Here is a 15,122-nt window from a genome sequence, read left to right on the forward strand (position 1 = left end):
TGTCATCATCCTTATATACCCACACCACTGAAAGTGAAGAGCGGCTCAACATGACAGAGGCTGTGATTAGAGGGAGGGAGGGAGACACGGAGTGACACTGATAAAGGGGATAGATAGATAGATAAATAGAGGTCCAGATAACAGGGGAGTAGTGAGTGGAGTAGGTAAAGATCATTGGTCAGCCCACTCTCTATGCTGAGTTGACCCCCGTTAACAACATGGTGCTCCGATCCTCACAGAGGTAATGAACAGTTAGCCTCTACTGAGTCCAGACATTAACTTCCCTTCCCCCTTTGTTCCTTCGTTCTCCCCCCTCTCTTCTCCTTCGCTCAGTCTCTCTTTTCTTCTCTGCTACTCCCCTCATCCACTTATTCCCTGTCTGCAAATGTGTGATTAAAATCAAATGTTATCATGCTGCCTTAGCATGATCAGACAGACCTGCTCCCAAATTCTGGTTATTCAGATTACAAAACATTACCAGTTGGCAAGGAGAAATACTCAGAAATCATTCACGGAAGCTGAAATGATTACTCGATTAATAGTCGTTATACAGAAAATGTATCAACAACAATTTTGATAATGGACTGGTGGTCATTCTTCAAGCAAATATGCAGAGTTTTTTCTATTTTCAGTTGCTCAAATGTGAGAATTTGCTACTTTCTATATTATATCATTGTAAATTAAATTTTAAATAAAAAAAACATAATCTTTTTAGCTCTGGGAAATCATGATGGGCACTGTTTTCTGACTGTTTTCTAATTGATTAATAAAAAAAATAATAAAAAAATGAACAATGCAAATAATTTATATTTGCAGCGCTATAGATAAATGGTATCAGGAAAAACAGTTTGAGTAACAATTTAGTGAAATTCAAATTATATATACAGTACAAAATATACTGCATTTTATAAAGTATATACAAAGTTACTGTATAAAATACAGTATCTTATACTTCACTTCAGTATTTATCCTTTATCAAGTGTTTCTAAATCCTTTCTCTTTTCGACTTCCTGTCTCCTGAAGGAAGCCTCAGGTGGCTACATAGTGTGATGATGTTGTGCTACAGACTGATCACAGTAGATCACCTCAACCCCCATTCAGTCCCTCAAGGAAAAGAGGCAGCATAGAAGTAGACCTGTACTGACTGATATACTTGGCGACATGTTGTCTGACCGATGGACTGGCTGGATCGCTGACCAACTGGCTGACTGACTGATGGATTGACTGACTAGCAGGTTTACTAACTGGCTGGATGCCCGGGAGGCAGGCTGGCTGAAGGCTGTAGACGTACTCCATCATAGGGGACTTAGCTCTTTTCCCATTGACTGTGGCCCCATGTAATCTGTGGGCCTGTGGTGACAATCAACACTAAGCCCCAGCATGTTACACTCCATCACTGAAAAGCACAACTTCAGTCAGGAGGGCAAATGATCTGATCCAGAGAGAGAGAGAGAGAGAGAGAGAGAGAGAGGATGAGACAAAAGACACAAATCATCCTATTCATTTGTTCACATTGGATTCATTCACTTCATTCACTGTTTCTCTCCAGCTCCTCTTACATATACAATATGTTGTGCTATATTTTTGTTAATCATTTTCCTCTTTCTCCAATCTCACGAGCCTTGATTTCTTGAAATGACACAGGGCCAAGTGAAACAGCAGGAGGAGGAAGGAGAGTGAACCAGATCCATGGAAAAAGTTCTGGTTATTGCAGCTCTGTTATCAGTATAAATATCAGAAATAAGTATCATATCCAGCGATGGAAGGAGAAGGGTCATTTACTACAGTAAAAGTACTACAATGTCCTCTATTGCCACTAAATGTCCTCTATTACAAGTCAAAGTCCTGCATTTAAAATCCGAGAAGTGCAGTACTAAATATACTTAAAGTATCAATGACTGCTCCTTCTGCATAGCCCTTTTTAGAGGCATATTACAGTATTAATAAGGTTGCATCAATGCGTAAGCAGCATTTTACTGCTGCAGTTAGTCAAGATGGAGCTCTTCTCAATTACTTTACAGTTAGGTAGAACAGTGGTTTCCATCCTCAGGGTCAGATCCCCTCCACAGGACAGAGATGAACGATGGGAGAGGAAGAACAAAAAACTATATTCTGCTTGACAAATTTGGGTTCATTTTTTGGGACTAATGTCAGCTTTTCATGTGAAATATTTTGACCGCTTTACCTCTTTTGGCCTCGAGCAGTTATTTAAATGAAACCATCTGAGAAGTTTAGCAGGGTAATGTCTCTTTGGTGGAACTGCAAACAATTCATTAACATCTGAAACGTAAGGGGACCCAACTGGATAGTTTTTTTGGGGGGAAAAGTTCACACATTGAAAAGGAGTGGGAACCACTGGTTTGATATTTTAAAACGCACTGTACTTAAAAAGATTAGATTTTTCTTTAATAGAAAATCTTTATCTGAAAAATGGCTATAGCTGTCAAATAAATGCAGTGGAGTAAAAAACAATAGTTCCCTCTGAAATGTAGTTGAGTAGAAAAGTGGCATTACACAATGGAAATACTCAAGTCTGTAACGGCCGCCACCCCATAGGAAGGTCAGATGAGGTGGTTTGGCACCGGAAAACTTTAAAAAGGGATGTTGAAGAAACAATAAAACTACATTTAAACTGAATCAAAAGAACACCAAACAAAAGAAAGCCGTAGCCTCACAGCAAGCTGACAACTCCTTTCCCCTTTACTCCAGTGAATAGCATTTTACCTTTTCAGCCTCACCTAATTGGAACCTACCACCTGCCCAGGTAAGTATAGGGTGAGCTTAACCAAGCAAGCATCCAAATTTACACAGAATAATGAACATACAATTAACACAAGATCTCTGAGTTAACATCTCAATCTATCTATGGGACCCATTCATACCAATGAGCACACCAAAAAGCACCTCAATGATATCACTGGCAAAACAAGGCTTGTCATCGTTGAAGGCCATCTCAATGCAGTGAGATATCGGGATGAGATTCTGCAGCCAGTGGCGATCCCATATCTCCACAATCTGGCACCTAACTTCATCCTCCAAGATGACAACACTTGCCCCCACAGAGCCAGGGTTATCACAGACTACCTCCACAATGTGGGAGTAGAGAGAATGGAACGGCCTGCCAAGAGTCCAGACCTCAACCCAATTCAACACTTGTGGGATCAACTTGGGCGTGTTAGAGTGACCAACACAACCACACTGGCTGACCTGCAACGAATCCTGGTTGAGGAATGGAACGCCATCCAACAGCAACATGTGACCAGCATGAGGAGGAGATGCCAGGCTGTTGTGGTTGCGTATGGATCTTCCACCACTACTGAGACTCCTGATGGTGTATTAAATGAATAAAGTGTAAAATTGTCAATATGTCTTGTTTGTTCCTTGTTACTGATAGAGAGTTCAATCATCCAATCCACCTAACAACTCAAAACAGGAGTCAACACCAACAGGAGAATACACTGTTTACCATTGGCAGAGCATTTTGGGCTCTACCCACATAATCAGTTCTGCTGCTCATCCCACAAATGCATGATCCTTACAAGTTGGACATCATTGTGAAGGTAAATAAACAGGCTGTAAAATACAATGCCAAATTAGCATTGTAACAACACAGAAATAATCCACCAAACACAAATTTCCAAACTTTTTTTCCCGAGTTTATTATAGAATGTGATTTACTGCAGGACTATCTTACCTATCTTCCTACATCAACAGAGCCCAGCCGCTCCCTGCTAAAGGGACATAGTGAGGCACACCTATTTGCACTTTCCTTGATTGAGCAGCTGATCTACCCCGACATCCCAGGCAGAACAACAAAATCCTATGAACCCATAAAATAAACACAACAAGCTTGTGTAATTTATGTCCCTTAATTGACATTGTATCAGATAAACTGAAACATTGGACTGAAATGAATAATTAAGCAGACACAAAAACACTGTTATAGTACAAGTGGCTCAAAATTGTATTTAAATAGTGCACTTGAGTAAATGTACTTTCCACCACTACTTATAAAAACAATATATCTACATCTGTCAGATAACATCACTCTCTCTCACTTTCCTCTCCTTTCCTCCGTCTCCGTTTTCTTTCTCTCCGTCTCTCAGTCCACCCACCACTCTCAGCTTTGCAGCACCAAGCCATCTGTCTGAGGTCACCTATTCCAGGCTGTCTAGACCACAGACTCTCAGCGCCGTCACTCACAAACAAACCAACCAACATGTTCACTTAAATCAGGTTAACACGCAATCACTGTGAGGAACAAAGTGAAATCAAAATGCTACCAACAATCACACTCTTCTTCTTCTTTGTTTTCCTCCCTTTCTCCCCTGTGTCTCACTTTCTCTGTTCTCTTCTGTCACTCATTCACACATAAATGCGTGCACACTCACATACAGTAGGCTGTGCACACACACACACACACAAACACACAAACAAATGATAGATTTGCCTCTCTCCAGCTTTACAACAACTGCTTTGGCAGTTTGGCAAACAGCCTTTGTTTACTGAGCCTGTCGATGGGCTATGTAATCGTATATTTCCACTGAGAGTGTCTGTTAGCAAGGACGCTAATTAGCAAACGATTAAGCTCTCACACAAAAGAGCTTCTTGAGATTAATTGGCGCTGAAGTTTACAAAAGCTTGTGGCTCAGTAAATAATTTAGCGTGAACAATAGTACACCTTGTCACACTGTGTTTTTGTTTTCAGATGAGTAATTGTTGGAGTCAGGACTGAGGATATATCACTGTTAAACAGTGGGAGTGTTTTACATGATGGTGACAACATGGTGACAATGCCTGTGTTTATTTTATTTGATGCATTTCATTTTTCAGTCTAAATAAAGCGAGGTTCACTTGAAGGTAAACCGTAAAGCGGCTTTGATCTGCATGGAAAACACTCCTCTGTTATTCTACTTCACACATCCCATGTAGCTATACAGTATCCTCTGCACCTGTGAGATCCTTACATCACCTTCAACATCCTTACACCACCTCGACCTGCGCTAAAATGAACCACATCTGTTCCCCCTTTACTGAAAATGCTCTCCCTTGAAAAACTGGAAGAAGCTGCTTTACAGTCTTGTCAGCCCTGAAAGTGTCAGACACACACTGTACACATGGACACACACAACACCGACGCAGATACGTCACATGCTCGTGCAGTACGGATAGTCAAGGAGGAATCACATTGACAAATGTGTGCAAGCAGGCTCACACATGTTCTACACAAACACATACACAGTACACAGGAGAAAATACATGAAACTCTGGTCTCCTCTGGTCCAGGGGCGTCTTGAAACCGCCTGCTCCAAACAACATTTGCTGTTCCCTCCTCCTCCCCCTCCTCTCTGCTGATGAAGAGGGTGTCCCAACCAGGGGTTTTGTTAACGGTGGAAAAAGTTACAAATCCCACTCTACGACTGGCTACAAAACTTTGCCTTCATAAGCACAATGGCACTTCCAATATGGTCCAAGCATCGTGCCTCTGGGCGTAATTGGATCATCAGTGTAAACAAGAGGCAACTTACAAACTGGTTACACCGTTTATCTATCAGGAATCAACATGGAAATACGGCCATGATCCAGGCTAGGCGAGGAAATAAACTTGGCATTCGAGGAAAAAAAATGTGTTTGCCTTCGACCGCTGATGCAACAGGAAAGCAAGAGATGAAAACATCCTAATAAGCATGCCCAGTTACATTCTACGTTTCGCTGATTTAACAGATATCTAAAGTTAAGCGGACCTGAAAATGTCGGCCCTGCTGTGCCTACTCTTCTGCCCTCATGCTGGTTGACTCAAAGGATTAATGCCTATTTGCAAAATAGCCGGTTGGATCTTCGCAGGGAATCAACCAATCGAATTGTGTTTGACTTGAACTGTGATTCAAGAAGGCCATTTATTAGAGATGCAATGATGTGTACTGTAGGTGTTTTTCAGTGGTTATCCCATGCTGGCTTATTGATCACTTTTTAAAGGAGTTTGGGACCACCAACACATATTTAATGAAGCAGTAACAGTGTCTATAATGGTGTTGAAAGTTCAAAATAAGAAGGGACTGATATTTTTGCCATTAAGCAAAAAATATCATCTCTACATGTGTCTCTGATACAATCACATTTGTTTCTAATTTGGCCAAAAGATGCATCGTCTTGGACGTATTAAAACTGGTAAAAGGTTGTTCACACGCAGGCTTTCAGCTACTCTAACAGACAGAAACATAAGAAATTAAACTTGTGCATAAGAGAGAAGAGCATACCCTATATTTGTTAGACTGTTTTATAGACTATGATGCTGATTCATACTGCGATTAGGCAGCTGTTAAATGGTTTATTACTAAAACGGCCTCTGGCGTTCAAGCAGATGTTCAGAAATCATACAGATGATATCACTTTGTTTTGATGGCTGAGTTATATGCAGTGATCCCACTAAAATTAAAATGAGATGTGGTGTTAATGGTTATGATTCAGATGTAAATATAAACTCAAAAAGCCCTTGTAATCATCACTAAACAGTCACAATTTGTCATGATGATTGAAATACACCCCGGGGGGCAGAAAACCAAACCATCCTGATTTGTCTTTTCTTATGTGTTGTAGATTTCATTTCTGCGGTTAATTACAGCGGGGAGATGAAACAGCATTTCATCCTGGGACTGAGCGGAGAAAAAGAGCAGTCGAGCCGGGGCGGAAAAAACTCCATCACAATTAGATGTATGCACAGCCTTTTTCTGAATTCTGGGCAGGTTTTCCATCGGTGAAATTCCTGATGATCTGAGCTGGGTTGAGCGTGCGCTGGGTGCTGATGTGACTAACAGAACACTCCAGCAGCGGAGCGCTGGTCGGGCTGCTGCAGAGGACTCTGGGTAATAAGGCTGCAGATGAGTGCTACCAAAAAAACAAAATGGGGAGAGTGGGGATTGGATGAGTGTGTGTGTTCGTGTGTGTGTGTGCATATGTGTGCAAGTGCAAAGAAACAACACTTCTTATGCCGCCAGCCAAAAGCACACTCTCTGATCTGCAATACTGAGATGACCCCGAGCCAGACTTCTCCAAAGACTACAACATGCTGAAGGAACAGACAGTACTGTGGGCATTCTTCAGGTGGTACACACACACGCACACACGCACACACACGCACACACACATACATACAGAGAACAAGGCAAAATTAGTAATAAGTGTTTTTTTATTGTTTGAGTGTATGGATAAAAATAAAGCAACAAAACATTATTTACTTTCTATAGAATGTATTATTGCCTGCATTTAACACTTAAAGCTTCAATTTCAGCATCACTGGAGATGTATTAATTTCCTGAATTTTTTTAATTACTGTAGATTTTCCTTTTACCATGCAATATATTGACTCTTTTCCTAACATCTTGGTAACATTTTAGAGTAAATATCTTATAATAAATAGTTTAAAACTGCTATAATCAATATGTTTATATTAACAGCAGATCAAATGACTACTTGTATATAAAAGGGGTCGCCCATATTGATGAACCCACAGAGAATTGTTACCAACTCTGCAGCTCCCTGGAGCTTTTCCACATCTTTCAGCTCATTGTTTTGGTTTTCTGGCCCGCAACGTTACTGTTTTGGTTCACTGTCATCGCTCTCATCAGTGTTGTTTCTAGACACAGCAGGCAGCCGTTTCAATGAAAAAGCTCTGAAGCCCACTGTACACTGCCTTCTAAGCACCCATGCATCAGTGTTTATGTCTGTCACAGTGTACTACCACTTGGGGGCACTGAAGTCGCAAATCTTCAAATTCTACACTTTAAAGGGGACGTATCATGCTTATTTCCAGGTTCATACTTGTATTTTGGGTTTCTATTAGAATATGTTCACATACTTTAATGTTCAAAAAACATTATTTTTCATATTGTCTGTCTGAATGTACCTGTATTCACCCTCTGTCTGAAACTCTCCATTTTAACGCCTGTCTCTTTAAGACCCCCTCCAAAAAAAACCCAGTCTGCTCTGATTGGAAAAATATGGTGCACCTTTGCAAAGGTAGATCTCAAGCTGTGGGCGATATATATTCTAATGAGCCTGCATGTGACATATTAGGGGGAGCCAAATCTGAATGGCTTGTTGAATCACATGTTTTCTGATCTTGGCAGCCCACACAAACTGACTGGGTTGTCTTATTTCACAGTTTGTGGGTTGTTAGGCACTCCAGATACCCAAATGTATGTGAACAAGCACTGAAAAAGTGAGTTTTTCCCACGATATGTCCTCTTTAATATGAAACTGTGACAGTAACATTTATAGCCTTGAGTGCAATGATATTGTCGGACTGATATATTTTTGCTGACCATGTGTCAGCGTGTCTGAGAGGTTTGATGAAACTGATTTCAAAATACTATAGGCCTATAGCATTTATTTTGCCATATGCATGTAAATCTGTCACAATTGCCATTAAGAGCTTAAAGGTGAGAAAACATAAAATTGTAATAATTAGATATGCTGGTGCATTTTAGATTAATGTGTTTTCTTGCACTCATTCTCCCTGATTATGGCGCCACTCGCCTCAGGAAAGTCAGGACAGAGGCTGTATACTGGCTAGGATGTAGAGGCTCTAACCTGGGTTAAAGTGCCCTCCGTCTGGATACACCTCTCAACCTCATCCCCTCTCTGAGCCTAGATGATGGATGGTCCTGCATCAAGGTCAGGACAGAGGTTGTGTGCCCATATTAACTACCCTCTTCCACTGATAGACTGTCAGACCCTTTGCGTCTGGAAGCCTCCCATTGGCCCTGATGTAAACAACTGCAGCAGCAACAGTGGCTGTGTGCTGAGAGACAGGAGAGGAGAACGGACCCAAACATACATCATGTGGACAAAATATACATCGCAGACAGTTTCCTGGAAAAAAAGAGCATTTTCATTTTTTTTTATTACAACCTGTCTTTTATGGTGTTTTAGTGCCTCATAATGCGATCAAGCTGCATTCCCCTTAAACAGGAAATGAGAACAAGTTGAGTAAGAGTCAGGACTACATGGTTTGAGGGACGGCGTCTCTTTCTTCACTGAGTCATAAAGTGGAGTTTAGAGGGGAGATCAACTGGATTTGATTTCAAGGATCTCTGTCAGGCCGGAAGATTTGTTTTGAAACAGGCGGACAGCTCAAGGCAAATATTTGACCCAGCTTTGACAGACAACTCTATACTTTTGCAGTAGCAAAGCTTCAAGTGGTGACTATGGTGTGAGCTTGGAGCATGGTGTGCATGTTTTTTGCACCCGCATTTTTTTTGTGTATGTAGGGAAACACAGTGGAGTCTAGGAAGTTTTGTTGCCAAAGAATGTCATAAAAGAAATCTTTATTTTTTTTTTTTTACCTTTTCTAATATTTCACATTGACTGTCATGGGTGAATAATTGTGTATAATGCACAGACACATCTTACATCTGTAGGCTTAAATGGGCTTAGATAAACTATAATATCTGGGGAAAAGAGTTTACTTTTGCCGTTTTGGTTGAAATGTTGGATGGATTGACATTTCACACACACACATTCATGTACCCTTCAGGATGAATTGTAATCACTTTGGTGATCCCATAACTTTTCATCTAGCTCCACCATCATTTGGAATTTTTTTTTTGCCCAATACATTTGGTTTATGACCAAATACCTGCAAAACTAATAACAACGTTTCCCCTTCAGCCTCAGTTAATGCTAGTAAATGTAGCATGCTTGCAGGTGCACCTGGTAAATATTACCTGCTAAACATCAGCGTGTTAGCAGTGTCACTATTAGGATATTAGCACGGTGACAGTAGCATTTAGTCTTATTGTATGTGGGCATCTGATTCATGAGCGAGGACAGTCAGCATAAGGAGTTTTGCTGTCAAGAATGTCATGTTAACGCAAAAAAAACAAACTCAAAACTTAATTAGGTCTTCTTCTGTGAGATCAACAAATTCATAAAGAAAATAAATTCTCAATTTTATAAATTTTCCAAGAGCTCACGTGGTATTTCTTTAAAAAGGCCCATCTTTCATGTGCGGATTATCAGGTATCGACACAATCTTTTACCTGGACTAAAGTGGACAATTCTAATTAAAAAAAGAGTGTTTTATTAAATATAACAGTTAAGAGTTACACATAAAGCATAAAAATACCCTCAAATGATACCAGTATGTCTGTTCATCAATATCTCTCTCTCTCTGTTTTCATGTCATACCATTTAATGACTTTTAGCTGCATTTTAAATGTGAAATACTCAAATACAGACTAGTCACATAATATAAATAGCTTTTCACAAAAATCCTAATCCAACAGTGACATATGCTCCACATGGACAAAAATACAGACACCAACAGAGGTGCAGAATCACAACATTTTGTTCAACGCTTACAGTGTATAGCCAGCTGAAAGAGAAGAGTGATCGGGCTCTGCCTTTAGAGCGCCTGTGTCTTCATGCTCCACTGGCTGCTTTAAAAGAGAGTGTTGCTCTGTTCCTCGCCGAGGTCTTTGGAAGGTGAACGGTAATTGCTGAGGGAGGATTTAGCCCGACGATGGAACAAAGCACCTCTTTTGTTTTACTGAGGTAACTCTTATACTCCGAGATGGGGCACTACTTTAGACATGAACTTAGACATGAATATAACATGTGGCCTGGCGGTTCCATTTTGTGTTAATGTGTGTCGGGGTGTTTGTGCGTTAACCACAGGGAGAGAGACAGACTGACTGATTTGTAGGCTACATGTAGACTCCATGCTGTTCCTCACTCATTAGCTGTAGTATTGGCCCTGTGGTAATGACATCATGGTGGCAGTATTAACTTTTAAAGTCTGACCGCAGGGCGAGTGAACTGTGATGCTCTTTTGAAAAAAAAGGATTCTTTCACTCTGACTTCATCATGTGGTAAACTTTTCAGGAAACCCCAAACAGGTCTTCTGCTATTGTCTGACTCATATAGAACAGTTATTGGATTGACAGACTGTTACTGAATTAACATACAGACAGACATAGATTCAGACCAACAGAGACTCTCTCTCTCTCTCTCTCTCTCTCTCTCTCACACACAGCAGATGATACGCAGAAAGAGGAATCTTTGACATCTAGCCTGTGCTCCTGTGCTTTGGAAAGAGAATATGTAACATATAGCATACAATAAGTGAAAGCAGAGAAAGAAAAGAAACAATGGAGGATGTGAAACACTGGGAGGCATGACCATTTTGAAGTGACTCAGATCTTTTCCTGGTACTATACATGAACATGTCTGAGTGTTGATCAGTCATGAAGGTGACAAAGATCTTGGCTCTGCCTGGTTGTTGGGTCTTTCAACGCCCCTCCAGAGCCCCATCAGCCCTGACCGGCATTGTTTGTGGAGAAAAAAGCTATCAGAGGATCTGCTCAAGATTAGGGTAGCCAACTGTTCCTTCTGCGGCTTCCTGTTTGGCCGCAGGAATTCTTTTAATGGGCGCAAAAAGAAAAAAAAAGCACATAACTCCCAAATCTGACATAGTTAACCCTTTCCTCTTAACATGCTCCTTGGAAGACTCAAATATTTAAACATAAGATAGTGTTTTAATTTGGGCCGCACTCAAGAGATGCTTCATTGTGAAACTTTATTGACCATGTTTCCATCCGATTTACAATAATGTCTTTCCGTGAAACAATACTGCACATCTTGGTTAAAGGAAAAGTTCAATATTTTGGGAAATGCACTTTTGTTTTCTTGTCGCGAGTTAGATGAGAAAATTTATACCACACTCAGTGAATATGAAGCTACAACCAGCATCCAGTTAGCTTAGCTTAGCATAAAGACTTGAAACAGGTGGAAACAGCTAGCCTGGTTCTGTCTGAAGGCAACAACGTCCACCTCACAGCACCTCTAAAACTCACAATGAGTACATTATTTATCGTTTGTTTAATGAAAAATCAATTCGCCATTATGTTCTATAGAATATATCCTGTCTTGTCGTCACCATAGGTTACCAGGCTACCAGAGGAGACTCCAGGAAGTCACTGCTTACAGCCAAGAAATAGTCCGGCACATAACCCCCATAAAACAGGGGTTGTATGGTCCACCCGCTACTGAGGCTCCTGACAGTGTATTAAATGAATGAAGTGAAAAATAGCCAATATGTCTTGTTTGTTCCTTGTTACTGATAGAGAGTTCAATCATCCAATCCACCAAACAACTCAAAACAAGAGTCAACACCAACAGAAGAATACACTGTTTACCACTGGCAGAGCATTTTGACAATTTTTTCTTGGGCGATACCCACATAATCAGCTGTGCTGCTCATCCCACAAATGCATAATCCTTACAAATTGGACATCATTGTGAAGGTAAATAAACAGGCTTTCCAACGATGTAAAATACAATGCCAATTAGCATTGTAACAACAGAGAAATAATCCACCAAACACAAGTTTCCAAACTTTTTTTTCCCAGAATATAATGTGTTATTTGTGATAGCCGGAGTCTTTTCTTTTGAACAGAACCAGGCTAGCTGTTTCCCCCTGTTTCCAGTCATTATGCTAAGCTAAGCTTACAGGCTGCTTCATATTTAAAAGACAGATATGAGAGTGGTATCAATCTTCTCATCAATCTCTTGGCAATAAAGCAAATACCCAAAACTATTCCTTTAAGCAAAAGTTGCCAAATGTATTTATTGTGAGTATTTATTGTGTGAGACATGGCATAACCCGATCAGCAGAGTGTCTCCCTAAAATTCTCACTTTCTGTCATTCAAATCCACCCACGCTATTTCCTATCTTTCCTTTTCCACCACCATTCTCCTGCAGTGCACCCGTCCTCTCGCTGTCTCTCTTCCCTGTCTCTCTTCCCTGTCTCTCTTCCCTGTCTTTTCCTTTTACCAATCATCTCTTTTACCCCCTTTTCCCTGTCACTATTTTTCAGCCCTCCAGTTCCTCTCCCGTCTCCCTTCTCCTTCACTTTCCCCCCTCGTTTTCACCCCCCATACACCTCCTCCTCCTCCTCCTCCTCTTCTCCTTTTCCCTCTATCTAAATTGCAAATGGCAGCAGTGCCGACTGCCAGAGGAGCTCCTCAATGTCATTAGAGCTGACCCTGTGGATTAACTAGAGGAGAGAGGCGGTGTGTAGAAACTACAGATCAATAACAGGGCTTATCCTCTGGGTTCTTTTACTTCACTTTGGATTTAGATCTGATAAGCTGAAATGTCTACTCTGCTCCTGTACAACAAACAATAACTGGGTGACAGAGTGAAAACAGAAAATTGTTACGCAAAGATTGAGGAGTGATTAAGGGGTGAAAACAAATGACAAGAAATCAGAGTAATTCCAAGAAATTGACAGGAATACAGAAACAGTGATGATGAGGGAAACATGTTGCACACACCAGCTGCCTCATTATGGGGACTGTTAAAGAGATTCAGAAAATCAGAGGAAATATTATGTTTCCAAATCGGTTTATATTTGGGATGAAGTCAAACAACATGAAGAAGAAACGAACCAAGACAAACAAGAATAATGTTGTCATCTAGAAATCCACCAATACCGGACACGACTGGATCAAAAATACCAACCGCTGTCAGCTGGATGATCCAATTAATAACGTGATGTGATATCTATGAGATAAAGAGACGGTTGGGAGAGATAGATGTGTGTGTGTGTGTAACCGTCATACTGTGTGTGGTTGGTTTACCAAGTTGGCAGGCTGAGTCAAGTCAGCGTGAGCTCAACTAAACCTGATAGGTGCCCTTATCAGAGACAGCTAAAGCCTATTATAAATGGTCGTGTGTGTGAGTTCACTCGACCAAAGATACACACACACACATTAATGTCCAACATGTAGATCCGCATCAAAGGATCATGTTGCTAAGACTCTTTTACTTTTAATGTGCCAAACACTCATCTTCTACATCAGACTTCCACATTAACATCAACCAGCTGCCTTTCATAAAAACCATGCCACCCATGAAACAGGTTATACCTCTCAGGAGCCAATGTTCCTCACAGCACAAAAAGATTCTCAACACAGAACTTGCTGTAATCATGTCACACTATAACATTTTGCGGAGGATTTTGAGTCACAGATCTGTTATTTGACAGAAAATCAGCCATGGAGGTATAAAGGCCACAGGATTATTATCACACAATGTATTATTTCAATTTGGCAATGGTTTCTTATTCCTTACTTATTGCCATTTTTGATGATGAAAAAAATGATGTGCGAGTTTATCAATGAGCTACGAGAGTTACGAGTAGTCCTTAACAACATCAGCGCAAAATAGCAGGGATGTTGATTTCATGTGAATACCACTATCTGGGTCTCCGTGCACCACAGCAGCAATAAATTCTTTCCACTGTTTATAAGCCTGGATGTTAAGTCTTTGAGTATAGCTAATGGACAGTTAGATTGAATAACAGATGACCTCTGCTTTTGAGCTTTTCCTGTTTCAAAATGTGGTTGAAGCGTTACATCAAGATTCTGATCTAAATGTCGTGTCAAATATTTAACTTGATAAAGTTCCACATATAAACATTCAGCAAATAGAAAATGAAACATAAAACAAGGCTTAGGTTTTACAAACTTTGTAGAAGTTTGGTGGAATGTAAATAGTTCCTAAATAACTTCCTTTAAAGGTCTTAAGCTGAATTTCTGCTAAATATATGTACTCTTGAGCGCTGTTAATCTATTGTAAGCAATGCTCTGTGTGGTTCAGTGTTTACAAAATCCCATCCTGTGTCTGTGAGTTAAACATGTTTCAACATACAGTACTAGAGCTGCACCGCCAAAAGGGCGAATCTAGCATAGTAAGCAAAGCACGGTGGATCTGTAACAGCCCAAACATAATCTCTGACAAGTCATTTGTACAATATGTTGTGCCTCACTACACTCCAAAGACAATCTCTGTTAGAGGAAACTGCTGCCAGGTCTATTCAGCTCTCAAACAGAGCGAGACAGCAGGTATGAAAAGATATGTGGTCAAGTTAACTTGTTTTATATGCCTTGTGCTGTCAGTTTTAATGGGCCGTTACCAGCGTTTTATGGCTGTATTGTGTACCATAAACAAATCAGAAGGCAGTTAAACCACTTGTTATTAAAGCATTACAAAACATTATGTTGAAAATGCCACTGTGAAGCTTATTCCAGGAGCAGTTCTGAAAATAATTGATCTG

The sequence above is a fragment of the Sebastes umbrosus genome, chromosome 8 (assembly GCF_015220745.1).
Source record: "Sebastes umbrosus isolate fSebUmb1 chromosome 8, fSebUmb1.pri, whole genome shotgun sequence".
NCBI lineage: Eukaryota > Metazoa > Chordata > Actinopteri > Perciformes > Sebastidae > Sebastes > Sebastes umbrosus.